This window comes from Ixodes scapularis, unplaced genomic scaffold (genome assembly GCF_016920785.2).
Source record: "Ixodes scapularis isolate PalLabHiFi unplaced genomic scaffold, ASM1692078v2 PGA_scaffold1__304_contigs__length_218370807, whole genome shotgun sequence".
In the NCBI taxonomy this organism is placed as follows: domain Eukaryota; kingdom Metazoa; phylum Arthropoda; class Arachnida; order Ixodida; family Ixodidae; genus Ixodes; species Ixodes scapularis.
The window spans coordinates 101,474,797-101,502,380 of record NW_024609846.1 but is presented as its reverse complement, the minus strand read 5'-3'; the positions used below and the strand labels follow the sequence as shown (position 1 = coordinate 101,502,380).

General features: G+C 45.5%; 3 pseudogenes; 1 reads left to right on the top strand and 2 right to left on the bottom strand.

Moving 5' to 3' along the window:
- Positions 1-1,152: 1,152 nt before the first annotated feature.
- On the bottom strand, positions 1,153-5,797 carry LOC115310770 (annotated as a pseudogene).
- Positions 5,798-6,310: 513 nt separating this feature from the next.
- LOC120846233 lies at positions 6,311-8,842 on the bottom strand (annotated as a pseudogene).
- Positions 8,843-9,265: 423 nt separating this feature from the next.
- Positions 9,266-20,797, top strand: LOC120846232 (annotated as a pseudogene).
- The last annotated feature ends 6,787 nt before the right edge of the window (positions 20,798-27,584 follow it).

The following is a 27,584-nucleotide window of genomic DNA, read 5'->3' as shown; positions in this document are numbered from 1 at the left end:
GAGAAAAAGAAAGGAAGAGAGTGTAGAAGAAAAGAGAAAGAGGTGGGAGGAAAAGTGAAAGAAGGAAGAAGAGGGTAGAAGAGGTGACTGACTGAATCATCCTGGTCAGGCCAAGCCAGGACACCCGTCTACGAGAAGCAGGGGCCGAAGCGGTGTATTGCCTAGCCCAGGGGGCCCCGAAGGGTCCAAACATACCCCGGGCTCAGTTTAACCACCAGGGTCCCCTTTTCCCCGGGCACGGGTACGCCACGCACAGCCAGACGTGGGTGGGCGAACCCACATGGCTCGGGGTTCGCAGTGACGCCACTCACCAAGCACCGACCAAAGTAGGTGCCCCCTGCGTGCGGGTATGGTGGCCCATGTGGCTGGGGTCCGTGGTGACGCTACTCACCAAGCACCTAGCACCTAAGGTGCAGGCGCCACCTGCGGGGCTCGGGGTCCGTGGAGACGCCACTCTCCAAGCACCTGCTTTCACAGGTGCCCCCTGCGGGGGCCTATCAATTAGGGATGGGCAAATAATTCTTCGAATTAAACAGCCCGGTGTCTTTCCTATTCTTAACACTGCGAAGAAAGCCAGTACAGTATGTTGTGGCTTTCGTTGCACGTCAAATTCACTAATAACACAATGCTATTCAATTCGAATCATGTTTGCCGATCCCTGTCAGTGATCCTCGAAGCTAAACACCCCATGGTTTCTATGTGGATCATGATAGGACGTGACAGCCCGTATCTTGAGCCTTGACTTCACCATAGGGGTAGGTGAAGTGTAGACGGGTATGGGGTGCTGGCAACAAGAATTTTAAAAAAGCAATGTCCTGGAAGTCTTAGAGTAGTGCTGGACGTTTTGGCAAAAGGGCTTAGCTCTTGACAAGGCCAAGTCTTGGCAAAATGCCTGGTGCCACTTCGAGGCTTCTAGGCTTCTCTAAAGCAGCAAGCATTTATAAATCCACCACTTCCCAAGTTGCTGCTTCGAGGGTTCCTTTATAACAACAGCAGAAAAAACTAGCTTGCTTAACACGAGTGCTCGCATTCAATAGGGGCATCAATCCAGGCGAAGTGCTCATGCTTGCTGGTGCCTTGCTCATGCATTCTTCATACCAAGAAATCCTTGAACCAGCAACTTCGATTGCAGTGGATTTACTCTCCCTGCATTTACTCCTTTTTCTAGAAGTTAGGCATATTACACAAATAAGGTCCATGTTCATAGGCAATGAAGATGCAGATACCTTCAAGCTCGTTAGAAAAGAACAAAACGAATCTCTGCTCATTGGGAGGCACAACACACTTGTTCAAGTACTTGGCACTACCAGTGTCGAAGTCTTCAATAATGAGGCTTTTACAAACAAAACGTACCTCACCGCTTTATCTGTTTCTGTAAATAGTCTGAATTTCGCAGTACGTGCCATCTTGCATCTTTACAAACAATGTGCACGTCTTCTTGGGGCGTGTGTACTCGCAGCCGTGAACTTCAAAGCCCTGTACCCTTCCTCTCAGATGCCTTTCAAAAGTGGGTACCTGGCCAAAGTGACACTCAAGAAGACCATGCAGATCGCTTGTCATTGAGAGTACCTGTGGAATGCCCAAGACACCGTTCTCAGGCACATCCCTAATCTTCATAAACGTCCGAAACAGTTGGTCAAAGCTAGCTGGGAGGTCGGTCACATCACCGAGTCTTGCCAGGGTCTGCTTCATGACCTATTTCTCGGTAACCTGCAAAGGGACACCTTTCGCAGCGGTGACAAGGTGCAGGAGCACACCATTTGCTCTCTCAAACGCGAACATTGATGTTGCCCACTAGTGACCAAGCTCCATCACACGTTTTGGTAAATGCACAAGCAGAGGAATGTTTGATGTTTCTGCAGCTGAAGCAAAGACGGCAGATACATGTTGAAGAAAACGTGCAAAAAAATAAAGACGTTTACAATCCCCTGTAACGCCGAATAAGAGCGTTGCCCTTGGGGAGAATGAGGGAAGGATACAAAGGGGAGAAGGTGGAAAGTTCCCCACTACTAACATGGGTGGGGATCGACGTGTGCTTAACCCAAGTCGCAGAAAATGCACATCTTAGGTGAGAGGATCGCGTGTAAATTTGGCGGCAATTCAGCAGGGCAATTTTCCCCCTAACTTTAGCGAGAAATTGTCACTAGATTTAGCGGGAAAACGTTGTCCGCTAAATTAAGCGGGGAAATTTTTTGCACTAAATTTAGCAGGGAAATTTTTCCCGCTAAACTTAGCGGGAAAAATTTTTCCGTTAAATTTAGCGGGGAATTTTTTCCATTAGATTTAGCGGGAAAATTTTTGCGCAAAATTTAGAGGGTGATTTTTTCTCTAGATTTAGTGGGGAACTTTTTTTCCGCTAGATTTAGAGGGGAATCGTTTCCGCTAGTGACGTCACTGATGACGTCATCAGTGACGATGAGGTCATCACGATGACGTCACGGGAGGTCTTTGTGACGTCACATGAGACGTCACGTGACGTCATTGTCACTAATGACGTAACCAGTGACGTCACGCGTCCCATAATGCACCACGCGGTTACGCCGACGGCGACGGCGACGCCGCTCAAGCCGGAAACGGGCGCCTAAGAGCTGCGCTCTATAGACCTTTCCAGCGGCAGTCTCGAACGAAGCGATTGATAGCGCGCGTCCCTGGTTTTGAGTGGGTACGACAGTGTTGCCCGACTGCGCTGGGCTGTGGGTTTTCTAGTCAGTGGGCTGTGGCAACCTCCGTACGCGCACTTCCGGACGCTGGTAGAGGCTAAATTGCCACGTTTTCTTTTTTATTTTGTGTTCTACGGCGAATATAATTTCTCAGGGTTTTTAAGAATGCATTTTACTATTTTTGGGAAGAAAAACAAAGAAATGAAAGCTGTTTTGTGAGCCCGTCGCGACAGAACAAATGCAACTGGAATGTCTGTTTCATATTATGTTAATCTTTTTACGGCACAGTACACTCAGCCGGCTCAATCTACAAAGGTCTGAATAAGAGAGAATATTTCACCACACAGGATATCCGAATTTAAGGATATTCCCGCCCCCAACATGAAATTCAACGAGTCTCATGAATCGAACAACATATATTGTACGTACCCCACGGTGCCGCGTTATCCGAACAGGAGTTGAGAAATGTCTCAAATAACACAGCATATCCAATATACAGAACGTTGAACTGCCTGCATTGCGTGCTGCTTGACGTTCGCTATCTTCGTTCGTTGCCTGCGAAGGCAGTTCAGGAAACGAGCCCTGGTAGGGTGCCTATATGTTTCCGGGCGGAAACATGTAGGCACCCTAAGCCCTGGTGTTCTGTAGTTCTCACAGTGGAAGATAACACACAAAGGGTAAGCATCTAAACAGGCAAATAAAGTAAAAACTTCCAAGAAAATCGGGCGAACTCCGATTGCACAATGCAGGTGAGGAGCCACGCTGACCGGATTTCCACAGCTCAGTCGGGTGGCAGAAATTACTGGCTGGTAGGGGTCGCTCAATTCCCAAAATGGCGGCGGCCAGAGAGCTCTTTTTTGCAAAGGTCTATAAGCACTTCAGCAGTCCTAATGTCGTCCCTGCTAACAGTCTTGTGCAGAGGAGAAACTTTGATTGACACAAGAGTGTGAGGTGCACGAAGTACTAGACTGAAAGAAATTCTCTGAAGGCAGGGCATAGCATAATAGACTAGCCAGTACCTCCATTATTTAGCCTTCCACATCGCTCGTTTTCGTTTTGATAGGATTGAGCGCGCAAAATGATTCGGGGACATATCTTCGCGAGCCTACAATCTACGGCAGTCATCTGTTTTCCGATGTAGAATGCAGCACCGGTACTCAAGAACCACACCATCGTCAGCTGTTTAGTGACATCTTCAAGCAGACAATGCACGTAGTCCGGCACTACGCTCCAAACCAAGTCAAATCCCTGGAGTCATGCAAAGGGGATCGGCCCATACATCCCATGCTTTGTGGTACTGGTCATCACAGCTGCTTTCGTGTTCTGTGGCACTCCCCCGTGTTTCCGCTCAGTCACAGTGCAGTGGTGGGGGTATTTCAGAGTGCCTACAAAATAAGAAATATTGAACTGCTATATAATGTATGATCACTCTCTTACAACGAGTCAGAGTAAGCTCAGAATACTGGAGGTTCAGCTTTGTCTTTGCATTTTTCCCTTGTCATATTTGTAGTGGTCGGCGACCGTGGTGTCGCGGGAAATCTGTATGGTGCAAACCATTAAAGACTTGTTAGCAGAGCTGCGAACGCAGTCTCATTGCAAAGTGATTCTTGGGCTCAAGTGAATCTGCACTTTTATTTGACTCAAAGCTCGAATAAACACTATCTGGACTACCAATCATGTGGTGCGTACAATTAACGTTTTCAAATTTTTTTTACTCGGATATAAAAGTGTTAAAAATATTTGCATGTATTAATCTAGACCAGCCATGCTGGGCAGTCATACTTGTGACATCTAGTTTAGCCTTTGTGCTGGTTGTGCTTAGAGCAAACAGCTTAACATTCTACGCCTGTGATCAACAACCTACGGCCCTCGAGGCAGTTTTATTAGGCACCCGGCACAATAGTAAAAATGCCCCCCCCCCCCTCCACATCCTCCCACTCTCCCAGATGCATACACTCTCCCGGCCATAATCGTTTCACATGAAATGGAGTATACTTATGGTTCTTCGTTTTCATGTGAAACCCGACATTACCCAATTTTCGCCCCTGAGCTGGTTTTCCAAAAATCGGATTAACCCCGATCTGTCCACGAACACCGATCTTAAAATCAGCTGAATTTATAAAAAAAGAACAATGCTGGATCTATCTCCAAAGCTTTTCCTCGGTCACCTGTTTGATGGTCAAAAGCGTCTTTGTATTGCGTGACCTGGGCATCGATTCGCTTCAGAATTGGTCAGAGGGTGAAAAGATCTTGCGCTCTCGAGCACCATTCTTATATTATAGATTTTGCTGACGTTAGTTCCTGTAGATAACACATTTCATGCATTTCCCTTTGATATATAAAACCCGAAAACGAGAAGCCCTACTCTATTGGCACCTAAAACGCGTGTGGCTAGGTCTGTCTAGTACCAACAGTTCTAGATGAAGCTCCTCCTAATAGAAATGTTGCACGTCAATTAGCAGCTTTAATGCAGGTTTACATTTTTCTCTTATAGAGCATCAATAGTTACATGACAGGTGCCTAAACATATAAACAAATATTCTGTTTTTGTCCTTATCATACCAGTGGGAGTTTGTTTCTGATTTTGCTGGAACTATTTTCCCCCTCCCCTTAACTTTCTGAAATCCGACTCGCAGCCACCCGGCCCGCTGCTTCAAACAGTGGCCGCCTCCTGGTCTACGCAACTACTCCGGTGGACAAGTTCACTTTGGGCGATCGGAGGTTTGTTCTGGATTTCATGAACTAAGACTAAGACAGTGCCTACCTTTGTGCTTCCAGCAGCGGACTAGTTAACAAGGCTAAATCACTGAAAAGCGTGCTTTGACAACATAGGTCAGTTAATCTCGCTGTGGAGAAGTGACAAACGTGAACATTCCCCACTTCGGTGATTCCGCTGCTGTAACATGGCTCCACGCATAGAACTGCCTTACGGCTTCCGGTCGTTTGTGTTTGGTCGGCTGCACTGATGATAAATTTCACACCTTGGGGCAATAATCTTATAATCGTCAGCGCTCGTCAAAGTTGAATATTAGAACTGCTCGAAGTGCAGGAACGTTCCTTCGACGGCAACTAATGCATTTCAAATTAGCGCAGCCCACACCTGTGCGAAGAGCAAGATTACCAGTTTCTACCAACATGACCTTTAAGTCCACGCATAACGCAGGTGAAAACCATGCACAGTTTTGCACAACGAAAAGGTTCAATCACGGCCAGAGACAATGAATCCTGCTCTTCTATGTTGATTTTACGGTCAGCTGCAACTACTGTAAGCAACTAGGAGTGCACTCTGATGGCACTGGTCGATAGGGTACCAATTTGAATCTCGAACCGACAGTTAGGGTGACATCAGAACAACACATGAATTAGCAGAGGCTTTCATTTGAAACAATTATATCACCAGTATGTAAGAAGCAAATACTGAGCCCGGCAACACTACACTATTTCGCAACAGGCTTCAATTGAGTTACGGCATCTGAAAATGAGGGTTCATCGTTTGTAGATCAAAGGGCAATAGGTGAAAATAATATACACCTCCGACCAGTGTTCTCTTGTGACAGCACCACGGGCAGTCACAGTACATGTTAAATTGCTTCTGATTTAGCACTGCTGCTTTAGCAGGAGCACCTGCAATGCAACAAACTGCATACACCTTAGATGAAAGAGCCTGTCCATTTTTGTGGCAACTCCACTCGAGTGAGCAAATATTTTTTAAACTGCTCGACGGACCCATTGAGGAAGGGAGACATATCTGGCTTCTATTTGACAAACCCGATTCCGCCAAGCAAAAGGTTCTGCCACCGAAGAATGGGGGCAGCTCATTCAGCATCATGTGAATGGGCGACATAGAGTTTTTGCTAAATTAAAAAAGGGGATTCATCAGTACAAATGCTAGCCGTCAGATGGTGCATGGTGCAGCCAAACCTCTCTTACTCACAAGTCATCCGTCGGCCAGGTGAGTGAAAATGTCATGTCACCTCTGTGCCATATTTTCCAGGTTGTCCCACAGAGCCTCATTGCAGTTATTCCCCAGGGGATGTAGTTGCTTCTGTAGATTGAAAATGATGGAACATGTCCCATCAGCCACCATTCGCTCTGCTCCATAGAGAGTGTTGCACTGCGAGTACCTCGTGTTTTTGCCTCGGAGGGGAGGTTTACAGACACCAAATGCCCTAAAGCATCGGTCGCAAAAAAAGAAAAATGCAAATCTATCATGCTTTGATGGTTTTGCTCTCAAACTTTCCGGAAAAGAATTTTCGATTTTGGTGCTCCTAAATTGTCAAAAAGAGTGTTGACTAGTTTTAAAAGACCCTCTGTCTGCCTCCAAGAGAGGCCGGCGGACACAACATATGCCAAGATCACCAACAGAACTTGGCCTCGGGTCGTATCCTGATCAAAAACTGTGGGCCCACTTCACATTTCCTCAAAGCTTTTAAAAAGCCTCTGACACGCAAAAAATTTTTTTTTCATTCTAGGCGTTGAAATGGCATGCCAGGACATTACAAAAAAATTGTGTCACTATAGAGGTGCGTAGTTTTTTTTTTATAAAAAGTAGAAATACGAGGCCCAATTCAAAGTTCCCGCCAGTGCACTGTGACGTAACAGTGTACCGCAAGGTGTCGGGGCGGTCAGAAGGGAGGCATTGCCGGAAGTCACGTGAGTTCTATCCCTCCTCGTGCTTACCGCGAGCGCGTGTAATATTTTTTAAATATTTTTGTTATTCACCGCACCTCCACGAGCGATCTAAGCAGGCAAGGTTTCTTTTATTTGCTTTTCATCGCTTAATGTTGCTGTAAAGGTAGAAGAAGAGGAGCCAGTGAATTGACATGATTAACTACAATGCCTAGAAGGTGCTGTGTGAGGGACTGTCCCGGTATTTCAGCAACTGAAGAAGAGATCACACTGCATGCATTTCCGAGAGACGGCAGGCATCTTCAGCCTAGAGAGTATACGATGATTCGACGACCTCGGGGTCCGAACCTTCAGCAATGCAATTGGGCGTGTCGTACGCTAGCAATCCAAATTTCTGCGAGCGTTCTAAATTTTTTTTGTCAAAACTTGATAGCTTCTTTTGGGCTCAGTGTATCTCTGTATCATCGGACTGACGGCATGCACTCGTACACTGGCTTGTACTCGCAACGCTTTCATCATTGACCTCCATCACGTCGATCCACTGACTCTTCGTCCTCAACTTTTACAGCACGCAAACTAACCAACGGTGCAGCGATAAAGAACTGGTGGAACTGAAACTTCGTTCTCTACAATCGCTCGTACAAAGAGCAGAAAAAAAAAGTCTTAGGCGCGGTCGCGGAGCGCACGAGGAGTGAAACTCACGTGACTTCCTGCGAACCCACTTTTAGTGACGTAGGTGGATGCCTCCCTTCTGACCGCCCCGACACCTTGCGGTACACTGTTACGTCACAGTGCACTGGCTGAAACTTTGAATTGGGCCTCGTATTTCTATTTTTATAAAAAAGCTACGCAACTCTATAGTGAAACAATTTTTTTTTAATGTCCTGACATGCCGTTTGAACGCCTAGCATGAAAAAAAAAATTTTTTTTGAGTGTCAGAGGCCATTTTTAAAGTCGGACTGGTCATCGTCGTCACTGGCGGCAGAGTTGAATTGCTCTTTCTTGAAATCGTAGCCGCTACTTGATGCCGTTTGACCTCTGCTCTTTTCATCTGATGACTGCCCATCTGGGCTCGCGTCATGCGATGTCGCCTCCTTTTTGCTTGTGCCATCAAACCCAGAGCTCTGGTCGGACGTAGCTTCGTCTTCGCTTGTGGCGCTAAAGCTCATTCAAACATCGTTAGAATCGTCGAGTCTGTAGCACCGGGGCGAACCCTGATCTCTATCCCCTGATGCGTGACCGTTCCTGTCGTCCAGATGGTCCAGATCGCCCGCTGAGCGATCGCTCAAGTGACTCGAGCTTGTGACTGCTTGCGGCTCCGACAGGCTAATTCCTTCTCGAACCCTCACCGCTTGGCTGGATTTCGTTTCTTTTGGGATCGCATAGTCTTCACCTGGCTCCATGTACTGCGTCCTTTTTTTCTTATCGCTTGATGACGTTCACTTGTTGAGCTCTATTGTAACTACAGTTGTCACACAAGACGAATACGTGTTGCTCACCAAAGGACACTAACCTCCTTCGCTTTCAGGCAGTGACAGGTGGCAAGAAAACATATTTCTAGACATGCTAAGGATGCTAAGGAACTGAGTGCAAGACACTAGACTGAGTATGCAGCTAGGCTAGTCTGCTGAGGAGACTTGCAAGAGGAAGGGAGAATCAGATATAAAACTCTAGGACTGGGGAGGAAGGGAGGCTTTAAAAATTTGCTATTGACACTAACTTTATAATAAATAATAACTTTATCGTAGTATAAAGATCTCAATTCTAAATATTATCTGTATTTGTTTAAATTTTTACCAGCGGCTAACGCCTCGCAAAAGCAAAAGAAAAAACGTACGCAGATTGGCCATCCCGAACCCTGAAAGGGAGCGGGAAAAACAGGTTTGGGGAGGTAAGGAACCGAGCGAAGCCGCAAAAACACATGTCTCGCAGGCTTAAAATTTCTTTGTGAATGCTGTACTGTCTAGCTTTGCGTGATGTTTGCGTTAGTAAAGCATAAGATAGGCAATATGGCGGCGGTTTTGCCGACAAGATACAAAAACCCTGCGGCCATTGCACCGTGAGGACTTCAACCCGGATTTTCTCTACGAGGTATTTCGTAGCGGAGACTCGTCCACCAAAGGAGGCTACTACCATGCTCAGGAGCATCCCCATGGCAGGTATGTAAAACCCTTTAGTTAACATTATTCTCTTCGCAAGTCACCTGTTGATCATTTTGCGCCCCAAATGGCTTGATGCTTCACATGAACGGGGCTACGGCCCTTTCATGCGATGGGCGATACCGACGAGACCGTCGGTATCACCCGTCTTGGTTTTGCTAATATTGCGGCCGTCACGATGACTTGGGGGACGATACTATACTTTGCTTCATAAGTGCGAGCGAAGCTGAAGCAGCAGGCGCGGGCACGCAGCCTGAAGCACTGCATGAACTGCGCAAGCGCGCTTGGAAGGCAAAAATACAGAGAGCAATGGGCTCGCGCTCTAAAGGGACACTGACAGTGTTTTTATGCTTTATGACATTTATTTAAGACAGGGTATTTATGAGAGGGTATTTATGCTTTATGAGAGCCCAACTACTCAGAACAGAATTTGCGGCTCGAAAGTCGGTTTTTTTCCGCCCGAAAAGTGCCAATGGAGAACTCGCCGGTTTGAGTCGCGCTCACTTTCTTCTCCGTGGTGATGGGCCGTTTTCTAAGGTTAAGACACAACCACCAAACTCAATCATAGTTGTGGGTCATTGAAGGCACACACTCAATATTAAAAATAGGAAAAGAATATGAACCCCATTTTCGTGGCTTCTAAAAAGCTGCAAACACATTGATTACAAAAAATGGCACAGAAAACCGGAAGCATTCAATGCGTTTACTGCATAATTTTCAACATCTCGTCGTTTCGCGTATAGGAACCGTGCGGATCTAATTCAAGCCCCGACCAGGGCGCCCCTAGCGGCAAACGGGTCCGTTGCATCGGGCATCCGTTGCACCTTCTGCCAGTCGCTGCGTTGGTTGTGCGTTGTAGTGGGTTAGCGCTGTAATTTCTGAGATGGCTATTCCGCACCAAGAAAGCCGCAACAATTGCTGCGTGGTCGGCAAGATCGCGCACGGCACGAAGTACTACATCGTCCCTTCGAAGCCGTACGAGGCGGAGTAGTGCGCGACCTGGGTACGACTTGTGCGTCCATACAGGTTAGTGGTGTTTCTTACCTTCCGTTTCGCGCTTTGTTTAAGCTGCTGACGAATCATACAATTAACTTTTTTTTCTCTTCTAGCGACGATGGAACAGCATCGGCACGGACGGAAAACTCTAAAGTATGCAGCAAATACGTACTTCACCGGAATCGAGAAGCGGAATGCGGTCGCCCTCCTAAGCCTACCGTTGGATGTTACCATCAACCTACAGGAAGATAGTAGAGAATCGCGGAATGGCGCGAAAAAAAAATCGCCCAGTTATTGTCAAGCTGATTCAGAAATAAACGTACATAATTACCGCAGTCCACTCAGCGCCAACAAAATTTTTTTGCGGGCGCGCTTAATTTTGTTTGCAGAGTACGGCGCTCCGTGACATCCACTTGTCCGTCGAAACGGACCTCCTTCACGTCGCACACGCGGCCAGATTCATGAAACAGTTTCCTCTTCGTCATATTGGCATTACGGAAGAAGCTTTCTGGATTCGTAACCGCCTTAAACCCCGTCGTAATCAACCCGGGAACACTGTCCGCTGTGCTGCTAATCGCCATTGCTTCCCCCCGATGATTCTGCACCGGCTACCGAAGAAGCTTTCCGGAGTCTTAGTCGCCCACTGTCCTCTGTGCTGTTCGTTGCTATTACTTCGCGATGATTCTGAGCCGGCGGCACCGACTTCCGAAGGAACTTTCCGAACTCGTAGCTGCCTTAAATTCCGTCGTAATCACGACGGGGACACTGTCCGCCGTGCTGTTCGTCGCCACTGCTGCCCGATGCTCCTGCGGCGGCTACCGCCAGGTCGCGGCGAACAATAGGCGACCGCCGCGACACGGCCGGCTTGCTCGCTTCCTATTGTGGGACTCGCGGGCTGGACGGCGATCGCAGCGGACGACGGGTGTGGGTCCTCTACTTTAGAACTGTCGTTTATGGTACCGGCGAATTCTGACTTCCCATGAAAGAGAAATGTTGGACCGATCAAAAGAGTCGGTACTCATCCCGTACGACACGCCCGACCACTAAGCCGATTTGCACGAAGACGCCGCCAAGCTGTCGCCCCCTTCTCGTTGCTAAAGGCATTGCTCGCGCAGACGTCAACCATGAAGTGCGTACTTCGAGTTCAATATGCACGCGTACGATTTCTTTACTAGGTGCGAATGTGGGCAATACGTGGTGCTGCCCGATTTCAAGCTGGGAGTGCCTTTGCTGGAGGGAAATCAGCGGCAACCTTTCCGTCCTGCAGTCGACGGGCTGCATTACTACGAAGAGTTCTCCCTGTAGCTCAGTGGACAGATGTGTGCTTCACGCTCAGCGGATCCAGTTTCGATCCTAGGTGTAGGAGTACCGTTTTTTTTTTTTTTTGTCACACAATTCGCGATACTTCTTTACAATTATCACTGAAAAAAAAAAAAGGGTGGACGAAATGTCGTTGAACTAAATGGTACGGGATTTTCTTTTTCACTCCTGCGAACGCAATATAGCCAGTTTACACAAAATGCAAGAAGCATATAAATCGGGTAGCACCCGTAAATGATCTACTGAAATTGCAGCCAGTCATTGGTCCCGATCCCGTTTATCTTTCGGAAACTTTTACAGACTCAGCTTTTACAAACAAACCAGCCGGACTACGATGGGTGCATCCATATCTGTCACCACTGCAAATTTGACAATGGAAAGCATCGAACAAAGAGCGCAACAGTTCTTTACCAACAGACCTGAGGTGTTCCTGCGTTATGTGTACGACTGTTTTTGTATATTGAAAACATCAGAAGTTGATAAGTTCCTGGCTCACCTGAACTTCATCGAGCCCGACATCCAGTTCACCGTGGAACGGGAAAAAGACAACACTTTACCATTTCTTGATGTACTCGTGAGGAGGCAAGGAGATGAAGCTTTCGGTATACAAGAAGCCCACTCACACCGGACGCTACCTTAATTTTAAGTAAAACCATCCAACGGGTCACAAGGCATCAGTCGTTGCAACTTTCATGTCCAGGGCGGCTGTTATTTGTTCTTCAGAAACTGACAGAAAAACCGAGGAGTAGAGTGTGATCGCTGATCTGGGAAAGAACGGCTACCCTACAAGTTTCATCCGGCAAGTCACCAAACGTACGGTTCACGCTCGCCAAAAACCCACAACCAAAGGGAGCTGCGCCGCATCGCCCCATCACGCGCATCAGTGTTCCCTACGTTCAAGGTACTAGCGAAGCACTATCACGGGTGCTCGCAAAACAAGGCATTCACGTGGCTCACAGACCGGTATCCACTCTTGGACTATTCATGCCAAGACCAAAAGATCGCCTCCCGAAGGAAAAAGCACCGGTAATTGTTTACGGGATCCCCTGCTTAAAATGTCCTGCATCTTATATCGGCGAAACAAAGAACTTTATGAAAAGGCTACGCCAGCACAACAACGATGTACGCAAATTCGACTGAGAACGCAGTGCTCTTGCGGAGCACTGTGACATCTTTGACCATCCGATTAACTTCGTGAACGCATTCGTTCTTGATGTCGAAACCAATCTCCCAAAAAGACATCACCTTGAATCATGGCACATTCAAAATGCACCAGGAAATATCAACAGATCTATGGGTACCTTACCGTCTGTTGATGTGAGTGGACTACGACACGTGATTAGAAAAAGACTGGATGGCAAGGCGGAAGCGCTATTAGAAGATATTCGTACCACCAAAGAAGACGAGGCTGCTCCCACGCACGAGATCAATCGCCCTTGAAGAAGAAACCGAATTGGGTTTGAAACGTTGGGTTCTAGTTTAATTTTTGGTTGGAGTCAAATATATTTTTCCAATGCCACTTTCGGATGCAGAACTTGTGAGCCAGCTCTTCACGCAACATCATGGGGGTATTCCTTTCGCAGCCGATCACGGGAATTCACCACGGGCAATCACTACTCATTTCCAACTTTTTAATGTACAAAACAACTCATCTTGAAGTGTAGAACAGCGAGCGGAACAAACATAACTGCAAAGGAATCGCACGGCAAACAATTCCCGCAACAAATTTCGTCGGCGCCGCGCGACAAAAAAAAAAAAAAAAAAAACGGAGGGGAAAAAATGCGCACTGTAGGGTTTAGCCACGTGACGCCTGCCACTCACTTTGTCAGCTCTACTTCTCCGACCTCCGTGCGCATGTTTCGGTTTAGGTTTTCAGCAGTTGCGTTCTCTGGCTTTATTAAAATATACGTGACTCTGTATCAAAATATTAATTGCGACACCATCATAAATCGTCTGGCAAAAAAAAAGTGTTTGGATGGGGTCAGTGTCCTTTTAAGCTTTGACTTTGCTGACTTTGCTCGCACCTAAGGTCAAAGATAATACGACCTGATTCGGGGCCGATGAGCGATGCAGGTAAAAACTGTTCAGCTCCTTTCTCAGTGGATGTCTCAGCATTCTGAGAGGTAACCTGACGGAAAACGATAATGTAGAACCGTGATAGAAATGCTTGAGGGTGTCTTTTGATTGGTTTATTGTATGAAACATCAATTCCAGAAACTGGAGAAGCGATTCAGGACATCGTTGGACGAACCGGAAAACGGCGCATTCCTTGCACGATGGCAGCCAAGTGCTCTCAGGCGAGGAAGAAGGTATTTGTAAGCGTTTGTATGGGTTTCAGAGTTTATTTATACCATGATTAAGGTATGTAAAAAAAACACTAATTTTCTTGCATTTCCTGGTATCGGTTTTTATGCACAAAAGAAGAAAGAGACACAGCAACATGCAAAGCGTCCACGAGGCACGGAACTCCTGAAAAAAAATCCAGTGTGACAGTGAAGGATTCGTGCCACAGAAGAAGCATGCATAAGTATTGCTGAAGCTGCACAAGAGAACAGAAGCTTTGAATCAGTGCCAGCTGCTCAATGTGCAGCTGCAAATGGCACTTTGTGCATATGTACAAAAAGCAGGCAAGTTTGTTATTTAGCTTTTATACTAATTACTTAGTCCAGGGCACATTAAAGCGATATTTTGTCGTGAACCTCAAGTAGAGCTTTTGTGCTGATTACGCGGGGTCTCCGGTAAGTCGAGTTGGAAAAATCGGTACCATTCTCATACTTACCTCACATTTACGTCAAAGGTATATTTTAGTGGTGCATGCTCTTGTGGCAAACTTCAAAGCATGACGTCGTGCCCGCAAGAAGTAAGAACAAGATGTTTGAAAATTTCGATGGGGAATGCCGATGCAGACGATGAAGGAGCTGCGAGAGCCATGTTTTCTGCTGACAAGAAATGGTGCAACGCGGTTCCTTCACGGGGGTGCTCTTGTCCCAACAGATTTCGTCTGCGTGTCGTCTGATTCATTTATCCGGCCAGTTACTTTTTGTCTTTATTTCTGTCTGTGTATGTTTAACTCTCGGCACGAGCAGATTTCAGAAAGATTTTATAGAATTTTACTGTATGCAGCAACGTGGCTTATTGCGCCGTCTTGAACGGTGACGTCATATGTCCTTAGCAAAAGCAAACATGGCAGCCGCTGGAACTTGTTCCTCTGCGTCGGAGTCTGTCATCGGAATATTCAAAAATGTCGTTCTGACTTCTCACACAGGCAGAGCTGTTCTTTTCAATTTGGCACGATAGAGTGCATCACTAAAATACATCTTTGACAAACATTTGAGGTACATACGGGCAGGTACCAATTTTTCCCACTCGATTTATCGGCGATCCCGCTACCTTTGCCTCCGTACATGCTTATAATTTTTGGTTCATCGTAGGACGCCCCAATATTTGTAAAATTTGTTCTAAGTGTAGATGTAACACTACACATTGAATTTCGCAAATAGGAAGGGCTGAAACCCGTTTCTGCTGCATGACATCACATAATGCATAGGACCGCGGGATGGTTGAGATAAAAGGTGTTTAAAGACAATCATTGATGCGCGTTTATATTTAGCTTGTAATTACCCTGTTGAAATGGGTGCCCTGTTATTCCATTCTCAGGCTTGTTTCGTCCTCTCTAATTTTCGGTCGGACTTTGCAGTTAAATTCTGACCTAAAACGACAAAGAAGGAAACCGACCTTCGATTCCTCCTTTCCACCCAAAGGAGAAGGAGAACCACCCTCCATTCAACGGAAGTTAGCTTCCAGACCCGCTGCTTTGGAAGGGAAAGAGAGAAACATTGCGGCGGGATCTTCTTTCCGACAGGAGATGCACCGTGGGCGTTGGCCTTCGACCTCGCAAAGGTGGACTAAACTAAAGTGGTTTCTGAGATCATTTGTTCTCAGTGATAACTCCTATAGGCCCTGTACTTCATCTTACCTTAGCGCAGACTAACTGCCAAGGTTGTGCTATACGAGACAGTAGCCCTGACTGGCAGTTGGGCTGCACAAGCACTCGTACAATCTCCGACGCGTCATACAAACCAATTAGCTCGCGGTTTTAGCATGTGTGGCCAACAATAGTCTATGCTAAGGTGAGACAAAATAAAATCATCTTAAAAAAAAAAAAAAGTCTTGCTCATGCAACGCATATTTCCCTGTCAAAATATTGATTTAAGATCGGACCACGCCACATCCTTAACGGAACTTTCCGCTGAAGAAATGCAGTGCATAATCCGGGCGAGGCGAAATTGAAGGGAAGAAAGGGGCTTGTCCTCGAATTGCAAGCTACCCCTTGATAACAGAAAATTCCACATCGACTGCTATCGAAAAGGAGACTTGCGATTGGCTGAATTGTGATAACTAGTTCATATAAAAGTAAAACAGAAAAGGCAAACACTTTTTGCTTTGAACCGTGCTTCACTCTCGCAAGGCTGTGCTTTTTGTCTTAGTTATAGCCGTACTTTCTCTCAAGCAATGCTGCAACTACCGCATTCGTCAAAGTTTAGTGGCATTTTCAAGCATTAATATTTAAGAACCAGAGAAGGGAAATATTTTCCGCCAAAAAAAATAAAACTATTTGCAATCTGGCAGATGCTAATCAAACTAAGCATGTTTTGTGTTGTGTTCTACAATTGACAACAACCACATCCTCAGCCAAAAATGTTGACATGCATTTGGAGACATGGTTTATCGATCTGAGAAAAGTGATGTGAGTTTGGAGGTGCAGCTAAATACACACTCCCCAGTTAAGGGGTTGCTGTGGGGTAAGCGCACTAAACATTTTGAAATCGTTAGGAAACATGTTTAAACACACATGTTTCCACCCTGACAAGCTTTTTCTTCACCTGCATTTGCACAGCAGTGCCGGCAGCCAACAGAACATTTTCGTGGCTGAGCTTTATATTTTTCGGCATTTGAGTGTCGTTTCAAGTTTTTTCCCTCTCTATTCTTGCTACTTTCATTCTATTATGCTCTGATAATAACATGGTCTTATAGGTTGTCACCGGTGCCAGAAGGGCACAACAGGAGACACTGCTCCTTTTTTATATTTTGGATTTTCAGGAGGCAGCAGAATTTCATGAAGCAGGGCTAGACCCAGCCTGGTCGGCTCTAAACTCGCTGGTTGCCGACCCATCAGTGTGACCAAGGCCGCCAGCCATGACTAGAGCTGTGATGCCGGCCACTGCTGAAATTGCGGTTGCTGCATTGACCGGGACATCAGCCACAACTGAAACTGCAACCACAAGAAGGGTGTCATGTGACCCCCTCAAAGAGGGTAAATTTAGGGAGTTTTTAAATGACAAATCAATGAAGGGAATTAGGCATGCCCCATAAAAGGTTCAAGGATTACCGACATAAAACCCATTTTGGGTTACAAGGCATAGCGCCTTTCTAGATCATATTGTGGTATTTTGGTTGGGATTTGAACTCGGAGAACGGGCATTTGTAAGCTCGTACTTCGCCTCAGAGCCACTGAGGTGGCACTCCCACTGGTATACAAGCATGCAATGAATTCTCATGCCTAAAAAGACTTCATGTTACAAATCCTCAGGTGATGGCGTCACAGGGTGAAGCTTCTCTAGGTGAAACAGTAGCCACTCCACTTGCGCTTCCAAGGGGGGAGGCTGAGCCCGACGCAGTGAGGGTAAGACGCATACTACATTTTCTGCTAATGTTTCTGTGCAAGTAACTGGAAGATTGATTGGGCAGAAAGTTGGATTGATATCCTAATAGTGTATATATTAGAGCGACTCAGTGAAATTCAAATGACATAGCGCAGTTTATTTAAAAATATATTATAGTGAATGGAGGCATCAGATTCCAGCAGTCTTCCTATGAAATGTTTTGTTCCGTCTCTTTCCTCCTGTTGCCATAACGCAAATCTTAAAAACACAGCTACATTACATGAAGCACATCCACAATCTCGTTCAATAAGCTTATTAAGTTATCACTATGCTCATTTTGGGAGCGAGGAATTAAATTTGAAGCAGTTTTTTCCATCTGTGGAAGACCCAGAGAACCCAACTCACCGGGGTCATCAGCCCCTTGTGAAGGTCCTGGTGAAAAAGCTTGCGCGCACGGGTCAAGCAAACGAGCTGTACAGACTGAATGAGAAATAAATTGAGTTGATTAGCACAACCAGCGCGAAGCAAAAAATATATATAACCAATATCATATGCTCCAGCTGGCCAACTCGGATGCCTCGCTTTTAACACCAAGCAATATGCCTATTTTATCACACGGTTATTAGATTTTAACGAATGCTAAATGTATTTTGATAACTCACTCTTTTTTGATTAGCAATGCCAAGTGTATCATTTATGGAGAAAACTAGGATTGATATAATGTCCCAACATGGCGTACGCAGAAAAACATGGATAGGTTAAGGGGCTGCCCTTTCTTCGTAATAGAGGAGCCAAACAAAAAAACGGTGTGGCGTGCTTCAATGTTGCGCCCACAAGCAGCGTACCATCAAAGCCAGTGGCGCGCTTAGTTGCGCCACTGGAGCCGAGCGAGTGACTTCCAATGCAACGCTGGTGTAGCATCGAAGCTTGAGAATTGCCAAGTGAAGGTCAAACACATGTGAGCAGGACACAGACCCACAGCACATCTTTGGAAGTTCCCAAATGACCTCCAGGCGGTGCAGCATGTACCAAGAGCTATACGCTTTGTTGTTTATATTTCAGTGTATCGTGAGAGTAGTGGTGTCGCAGTACGTAAGTGAGAGTCGAGAAATATAAGGAGACAGCCCACCAAATTTCGAAAAAGGCAATGTCTTGTTTTGTATCTCATGATGTAGTTGTGTGCATCTGTTCGGTAGGACCACATCGCCTGTGGCCTGTGGATGCTTTATGACATAAGACTGTCATACTGAGGTACCTTGGCTGGGATTCGAATTCGGCAACCAGGCCTAAGAAGGCTGGCACTTTGCCTCGGAGCTACCGAGGTAGCTAGCAAGCATCAAATAAATTGTCATGCTGAAATAAGCCTCCTGTTCCATATTCTCGGGGGATTGTCTCGCAAGATGAAGTTTCTCTAGCTGGTGGGACACGACCAGCAACTCTTCCACCCGTGGTCCCCAGGGCACAAGCTGCACCTGATGCAGTGATGGTGAGATGCAGACCTCATTTTCTGCTAATGGTCAAGTGCAAGTGCAGTAGAATCTTGATGACAACGAATCTCGCGGGCTCACAGAAAGATTTGTATTATCTGAAATTCGAAAGATCCAAGAACGAACCGTATTACCATATTTTCCATAAGTCGCACCCCTCTTTTGAGATATTTTCACGGAAAAGTTTGTATGTAAGTCACACCGTCCTATAAGACGCCTATTTTTTGGAGACGACAGCAGCCTGCGACGTGCTGCCACAGCGTCGTTACAGCGGCTCTGTGGGTTTCACTTAAGTATGTTCACAGGGAACTTCGCAAATTGATTTTGTCATACCCAAAAAGACCACAAAACCCTTATCTGCAGAAAGGGAAACACTGCATCTGAAATGAACATTTTTGATCAAAAATGTGGTTAATGTATCTAAACTACAGATAATAATCCTTTTTTTTTCAGTGCCTATGCAACTATGTCGGTAAGGTAATGTTCCTCAGATAGGTTCCATGTGGCATAATTTTACAAACTTTGTCAGACCGCATCTGTTTCTCATGACAGCAATACTTTTCTTCAAAGATCGACATGGGCCAAAATATTCTGTTGACAAAGAAAAAGTGGGAAGACTTTCGCGGACATATGGCTGACAGCCTATTCACGAAGGAGGCTGCCACATCGATCTGGGGGACGAATGTCATGAAGGGGAAAAGCCCTACAGGAAAATATCGAAGAGAGCGAAGTCTCGATGGCAGACAGAAGCCTTCGCCTGCCTGACACCAGAGAAGGTGAATATGGGGCCCAGTAAGTAACACTTGTTTTTATGATTCTTCAGTGCTCCAAAGATTCATTTCGACAGCAACCTTCCGCTATCAACAACAACCTTGTGCTATCAGCAGCAGAACAATTTTTGAAACTGAGCAGAATGGCTACGTTAGAGACTTTGCTCAGTAGCGCCCTTTGCAAAAATATGACCGCCTGTTGGGGGATATCGCTGTATGAGTGATGTTTTGGGGTGTCCAGAGCCACACTGAACGTTTATTTTGGTTCAACGTCCCCTAACTTACCGAGATATTAGTGCACTTTGGTACAATAGAGAACATTCAACTCGGGAAGATCTTTGAATTCTGCAGCACGAGCTCTCTACCCGCCCCACCCCCCAGGCTCTGAGCTGCGGCATACTGAAACACTGAAACATCCATGTTAGCTGTCATAGTGGTAAAAACAGCGACAGCAGCAATGCTTCTAGGTATTCTCTGTTGGTATGTTGGTATGAGTTTGTGTTGACACATGCTGGCTTATGCAAAAAGTGTATCAATGAAGTTGCATTCTCCTTCACTCTTGACTGCCCGTTTCTTCTAATAACTACACAGCTTAACAGGATGAGTAATTTATGATTATAGATTTTTTGACGGTGGCCAATCTTCTTGCTTGGTGCCCGTAAGCCTCGGACGTAGGAACAATGTAAAAGGTTCTGAAGGGTACAATAACGACTGCATTTTATAGCCGCATGTGACCTTTGATATTGCTGCAGCGATTTTGGACATAGCCAGTGATCTGATAAAGACTTTCCCCCATTCCTTCAAGATAAAGTCAAAACAAAATACAAAAGTATGAATGTAAGCAGAGATTTTTAATTACATGATATTGCGAGCAGAGTCACCTCTCTCCTCTGGAAACATTGCGGAAATAAAAAAAATTCTGCCGTTGTTCACACTTTATATCTTTCTGAGTATTAGCCAGTAAAATGTTTGACTTTTCACACTCAATGCATTTATTTTTAGACCTTTTCATTAGGCTATTGTTGAACACCATTTACGAATAAACCAAGCAGTGCAACGTGCTAAGGCTATTCAAAAGTACCTTAGTAAAAATGCACAGACTCAAAAAGATAAAAGAGCAGGTAAGGGAACAGGAAGGCTTGCCTCGTCTTAATTTTGGTGTGGGCCCCTCTGTAGATTTAAGGAATTATAGCTTATTGCGCTCTGCATTTCCACTGTCCGTAAGGAAGGACAAAATCATCATGAATGGCATGTATAGAGAAGCCATTGTTTACTTGTGTAGTGGCAAGAAACATGATAAATGTTTTGCAAACGCATGCCAGTGCATGCCCCCAGCACTATTCAAGAATCCAACTAACTATGGATGTCGTGTTGAGGAAACTCACAATCTGCGAGCCATAGCTGACAGGGTGGTTCACGTGACATGGTCACCACTTTAAATGACGGGCACCCATTGTTACAGATGCCTCAATGTGGGATGGCACAATGTGGTGGAATCATTGATGCGATCATGTTACGCATGACAAACTGCGCCTCGACGTTAGCCTCAGAGAGCCAAGTGCTAAAAGGCAGCAAACCCTGCATTCTATTAGTTTATAGGAAAACCATTAGCCTTTCTGCACTGTGTGGACTACAGGCTGTGAAGTAAAAAATATCAGTCACATTAAATTAAACTAGCACCGTTAAATTGTTTGATGCAACAAAACTAATTAGAGATGTCACTGTGTATCATCTTACGCGATAGTATAAATCTCCATTCAACTCATTTTGGTGCACCTGTCATCTGCTCGTTTGAAGCAATATCTTCGAAAGTAAGCCCTGCCGAAGCTACAGCACCTGAACATCTCGTTCTTCTAGTCACGCACCACAGTTTTGACCTTGCCAGCTTGCGTTTTATTGCTTCCCACGAGGCACACTATTTTCTCTGCTTTGGTGCTCTCCCCCTCCGCTTCCTGCTTGTTTCTTTTTTTTTTTTCACTTTATGTTCACGAGTGCTCCCGCTGGAGTCTCCCAAATTTCAAAGCTGCTTTCCCATGTGCAGCTGCTCGCAGTATAGCAGGGGTGGCCAAACTGGCAGTTGCGAGCCGCATATGGCTTTTTACGGGCCCGAGTGCGGCTTCGTGGTCTAAGGACTCTCAAATTAAAATAGTTAGGACGTATGAAATGACTTGGTTCAAAGTTTTGGCTTTAGTAATACATAAGCAGGAAACAAATAGAGAAGGTCGCCGATAAGGCGGAAACATAATTTAGATAATTTACAGGTGCTAATTTCTTTGCGGCATCCTCTAGGCTGAGACGGCAAAATTCCTGTGTGAAAAGTATTAGCAAAATTGGTGACTGAATTTTCACTTATTACTTTGTTTCACGCGCGCACGTGATTGACAAACTTCCAGAATATACGTCTCATTTACTTTTTCCTCATGATGACAGCATTTTGCTGAGAAATTGAACATAAATGCCAGTGAGTATGAAACCAAAGCAATATGAAAAACTCACAACAAAAACAAGATAACGTAGAAAGCATTGTGGATGGGTCAAACTTCCCGTAATATCAGCGTCCCCCATGCGGCTCTCCAAAAATTAAGATTTTTCCCTGCACCTCCTGGACAGTATCGTCTGGCCACCCCTTCTATATGGTTTAAATGCCAGTTTTATCATAGGCATGAAGGCTAAAAGCCAAGAGCTCCCACACTTTCTTTGGTGCTTCCTATACCATTGGCTATTTACATTTGTTTGTGAACCTGCATTTTTCCTTCTATGTTTTTACTGTGTATTTCATTAGTAGCCCATTCTTTGTGTAATACCCTTAGGGCACTCAAGGTACAATTAATAAATAAATAAATAGATAAATAAATAAATTCTTCTGAGGTGCACTTTTGTTTTTGAGGTCTGCATTCAAGCAAATGCTTCGAGCCAGCCCCATAACCTATTTTGTGATGCAAATTCTCTGAGGGGGCATAGAGAATACTGTATGTGAGTATATATCTTTCACAGCCAACATGTCGCACACATATCGTACGAGGCTACGCGGTGCTGCGGCCTTGTTGGCTCTGGCTGGCACTGCACAATGCCCCCTAAGGTAACACGGAATGTGCAAACTTACTTATCGCATGGGGAGTCTTGTACGCATTACTAAAAAAAAATAATCTATTACAATTACAATTACTCTGAGCTAAAATGTTTTCGATTATATAATTTGATTTCTCGACAGCGAAATTAATTGGACAGTACTTTAAAATGCAACCACTACTTTTCTGATTATTTTATTGTGTGAACACGTATATCGTCAACACACATAACAGTAAAGTGCCTTGCCCATTCCCTTTTAGCGGACCCTCTCCCACTACCACCTTGTTTTTTCCATTGTTTCCTTGCGCGCTGGAAAGTGGCCTTTGTGTACATTGGTCTCCTTGGTGGGGGAAATGCTAATCCTCCCTCCACGGTTTCCAGAACGACGCTTCGACCAAGGTTGTTTCGGAGAGTGCGGGCCAGTGGTGCCACAACGAATGGCATCACCTGAAAAGTGCACATGAAGGCTCCCCAGACTTAGCACATCCGTCAAACTTCGTCCTAAATGGCATAGCATCTTATGTCTCACTGATGGCGCAATCACTTTGTCTAATTATAATTGATACACACATACTTGCACAAGTTTCCTTCGGAAATGTGCGTCCATTCTCTGTTTATCACCCTGATTTTAAAGAAAAAGACACCCTCTCGATGTTCATACTTTAGGCTGGTAAGTTGAGGAGACACAGGGCTGCAGTAGCTAACCTCGGCCAGTCAATCTCATGGGAGTGCTGAAAGACAACTGACGCCACATTTTCAAGCACTGTGTATCTTGAGTATTCGCTAAACTCGGCTGTAAAGCTCGAATCGAGTCACCGTTCTCAAAGTGCTGATCCCACCGGTCTAAAAAACACTCACCTTTTCCGGTTACTGCTGAGTTTTGAATAATGATTTCAGCATACTTCTATGAAAATACTTAGACGCGTCTTCTTTCAACCCAAACGGGGCATGAGAAAAAAAAAAAAAAAAGGGGACAAAACACTTTTTTTTTCTCGGTTTAAACACTAAACGCGATGCCTACATATATATGATTGCATGTGCTTTATTTCCCTGTGAGTTTGCATTACAACAAATTAATTTCATATGTATGCTAACTAAATTCCGAGTGATTCTTTTCCATAGCTTTAATGCATACGGCTCGTATATCACAAACGGAGAATTAAGATAAATGTTGGTGAACATGCGTGGAGTTATTAAAATTAAAAATAAAAGAGACCCCAAGGACGAAATGTACATATCACATCGTAAACGGCATGCTCGTCACATTTTAAAGTAGTGCCCTAAGCCCGGAAGTAAGTTCGAACGACGCTTCATAGACTGACACTGCCACGCTTTATCGGCCTACCGTTTCGTCGACGCGAGATTCATCGACAGCTTCTTTTTCGCGACATAGCCTGAAATCGCCTATTTTGTAGCATATGCCAAGATGCGGAGCCTCCTGGACTTTGGGCTGCTTATTCAGCGAGGCGCTGGCGCATTCCCCCGATTATTTAACCTTCGAGCGAAGTAAAGCTAAGCAATGGCCGCGCGGTCTGTTTGGAAGCCGAACTTAATTGCCGCCGCGACCGTCCGATGCGCACTACAACGGTCGCGGGGCTCGGGGATGCGGTGTCGATAAAACAAAGTGTCGGCGGAAAGTCTACCGACTTTTCGTTGGTAATGAAAGGCGTGATGAAGCATATGCGAAACGATGGACCCTGCCGTAAGTACGGGTTTCCACGGTGCGTATGATTGATCGCAGACGAACGCACAGTTGCCGGTGAATCGGGGGCACGTACGTGTGTAAAGAGAAATCGCGCGTGACATATTAGTTGTGTCAGCACGCGAACCCGCGACTCATCAGATGCTGGCAAATATGTCACGACCCATATTATATCAAATGCTATATTAAACGCCTCTGACGGCGCCGTCAGAATACCGCGCGAGCAACAATTAACCAAACTGATAAACATTGTGTGCAAAGAAAGTCCCGACGGCCGGGCAATAAGACGCTTTCGATGGACCCGAAGTGAAACATAAAACTTCTGATGGACCATCGGACCACCTCTGATGGCCCACCAAGAATGTCCAACAGACCATTAAGCGCCGTCAGGAACTTCTGACGGACCATCTAAACGCATTTGACGGTCCATCAGACTTTTTTGATAGTCCATTAGACCTTCCTGATGGTCCATCAGGAAGCCTGATGGGCCATCAAAGAAGTCTGACGGTCCATCAGGAAAGTCGAATGGTCCGTCAGGAATGGGCTGATGGTCCATCAGACTTTCTTGATGGTCCATCAGGAAGCCTGATGGGCCATCAGAGAAGTCTAATGGTAAATCAGGAAAGTCGAATGGTCCGTCAGGAATGGGCTGATGGTCCATCAGACTTTCTTGATGGTCCATCAGGAAGCCTGATGGGCCATCAAAGAAGTCTAATGGTCCATCAGGAAAGTCGAATGGTCCGTCAGGAATGGGCTGATGGTCCATCAGACTTTCTTGATGGTCCATCAGACTTTCTTGATGGTCCATCAGGAAGCCTGATGGACCATCAGAAAAGTCTGATGGACCATCAAGAAACTCTGATGGTCCATCAGGAAAACCTGATGGTCTTTTCGATCGGGCTTTTTCCCGCACTGGGGCTTCCCTCGGTTTTTCCAATCTCAGCTGGAAAATAGACAGTCTAGAGAAACTACCCATGCAAAGGGGTTAACTTCATTTGCTACTGCTCAAATATTTTTTGTTTGTGTGTATGTATGTGCCGGGGGGGCCTTGTTGAAAAATAGTAACGGTTAGAAGTAATTTTTATTACTTCAAAACATAATTAAATTACTCTTGCTATTACGGTCCAATAAAACTAATCAACTGATTACAAAATCACTTTAAAGAGTGATAGATTACAAGTAATTTGATTACTTGTAATGCGCATTGTACAAGTCTGCTCACAGAAGTGCTTCCTTGTGGCAGCTGAAAAGCATTTCCATGACGAAGTGTAAAATGAAACAGCCTAAGGAGCGGAAGCAACTTGTTCAAAGAGTTTGCGAAAGAATGGATCACCTGACTGATAAAATTTGTGTTTTATTTTTGTTCTGAGACGTGTGAATTTTGTCCTAAGCTTAGAATAACAATATATTCAAGGTACATTTCGATTTTTTTGTGATATATAAGTGCAATCTCTATTTCATTGTATTCAAAATATAAATAAAGTTGTTTTCATTGAACAAACTTTCATTATTTTTGTCAGTGGTTCAGAGCCAATTTGGCCTTTTATTTTCAAGGGCTAAGGGGTCAAATGGGGCCTGAAGGGAAGGGTGAGGGGGCTGATGGGGAAACAGTCTGAAGGGGTAAAAGGCTGTTGGGGTGAAGGGTTTTTTTGTGGGGTATCCCTGAAGGGTTTTTCTGTAGCGCATTCCTGAAGGGTTTTAAAATCCTGTGAGGTAGCGTAATCCTTCAAGGCCGATGGACCCTTTAGATTTATTTTCAATATGGTGCAAGGATGCTGGAATGACAACTCATGGCCCCAACCGGATACTGTTATATTGTACACACAACTGAGTTGTTCGAGCACCTTACGCTTTCAATTCTGGGTCATGCAGCTCAGCTCCAGTTCACAAGTAACCTCGAAGCTTCACCAAAGTCAAGTCCTTCGAAATGGCGTTAGCCACAGCAGACGCTAGTACTACCCAAGTATAGGCCCCTCGATCATAGATATCTCGGCTAACCGCTCGATGGAACATCCATGAACAGGCAGCGGCAACCGACTCAAGGCATTCGTATTTGCTATGTTTGAACCAGGTCTGTACTTCAGTTTGTAGCTATACACTGACAGCATCAGTGCCCAGCGCGGCACATATGGCGAACAGATCTCAGGTACAGGCTTCTCCGCAGCAAGAAGTCCCAGCAAGGTCTTGTGATTTGTGACCGCTTCGAAGTCACGGCCCCGCAGGATTGCCGAAACTTAGCTACACTAAATATCAGAGCCAGGGTTTCCTTTTCAATGTATCTGTAGCTGCGTTCAGCTGGCAGAAGACCCCTAGATGCAAACGCAATTGGTCTCTGAGCACCTGAATCTTCTCGGTCATCCAGGATAGCCCTAATTCAATACGGTGAAGCATCGCAGATTAGCACCACTCTTTTCCTCGGGTCACAATGCGCCAATACCGCGGCTGACATCAGTAACTCCTTGCGTATGACAAAAAGCTTGTTCCTGGTTCACCCCAAGTCCAAGGCGTCTTTGCCGCAAAAATACGGTTTAACGAATGTAGGACGCTGAAGACGTTTGGCAGGAACCGACGATAGAAGTTGACCAGTCCAGGTAGCTCTGCAGCGTTTTTACATCTGTAGGCCTTTGAGCTTTCAGTACTGCCTCAGTCTTTTCTGGGTTTGGTTGGAACACGGCAGAGCTAACGACATGACCCAAGAACTTAACCTGGGGAACCAAGAAGTTGCATTTACACAGCTTCAGCTTCAGCCCAGCTTGCTTCAGCTGATTCAGCACTTAGCTCAGGTTCTCCAAGTGATCTTGATCGTTTCGCCCTGTCTCGAAAATGTCGTCAAAATATACAACGACGTGCTTAAGTCCTTGCAATAGGTTCTATATCTCACGTTGAAAGATGAATAATGCAGATGTCACACCGAACGGCAGGCGGGTGTACTGCTGGCACAGACCTCATGGACTGTTGATGGTAACCAGCTTGGACGACTTCTGATCTAGTTCAATTTGTAGGTATGCATCTTTTAAGTACAACTTGCTGAATTTCTTGCCTCCACTCATCTTTGCAAACAGGTCCTCAGCTCACTGGATCGGGAACTTTTCCGGTACAGTCTTAGGCTTCCCAGTGACTTTGAAGTCT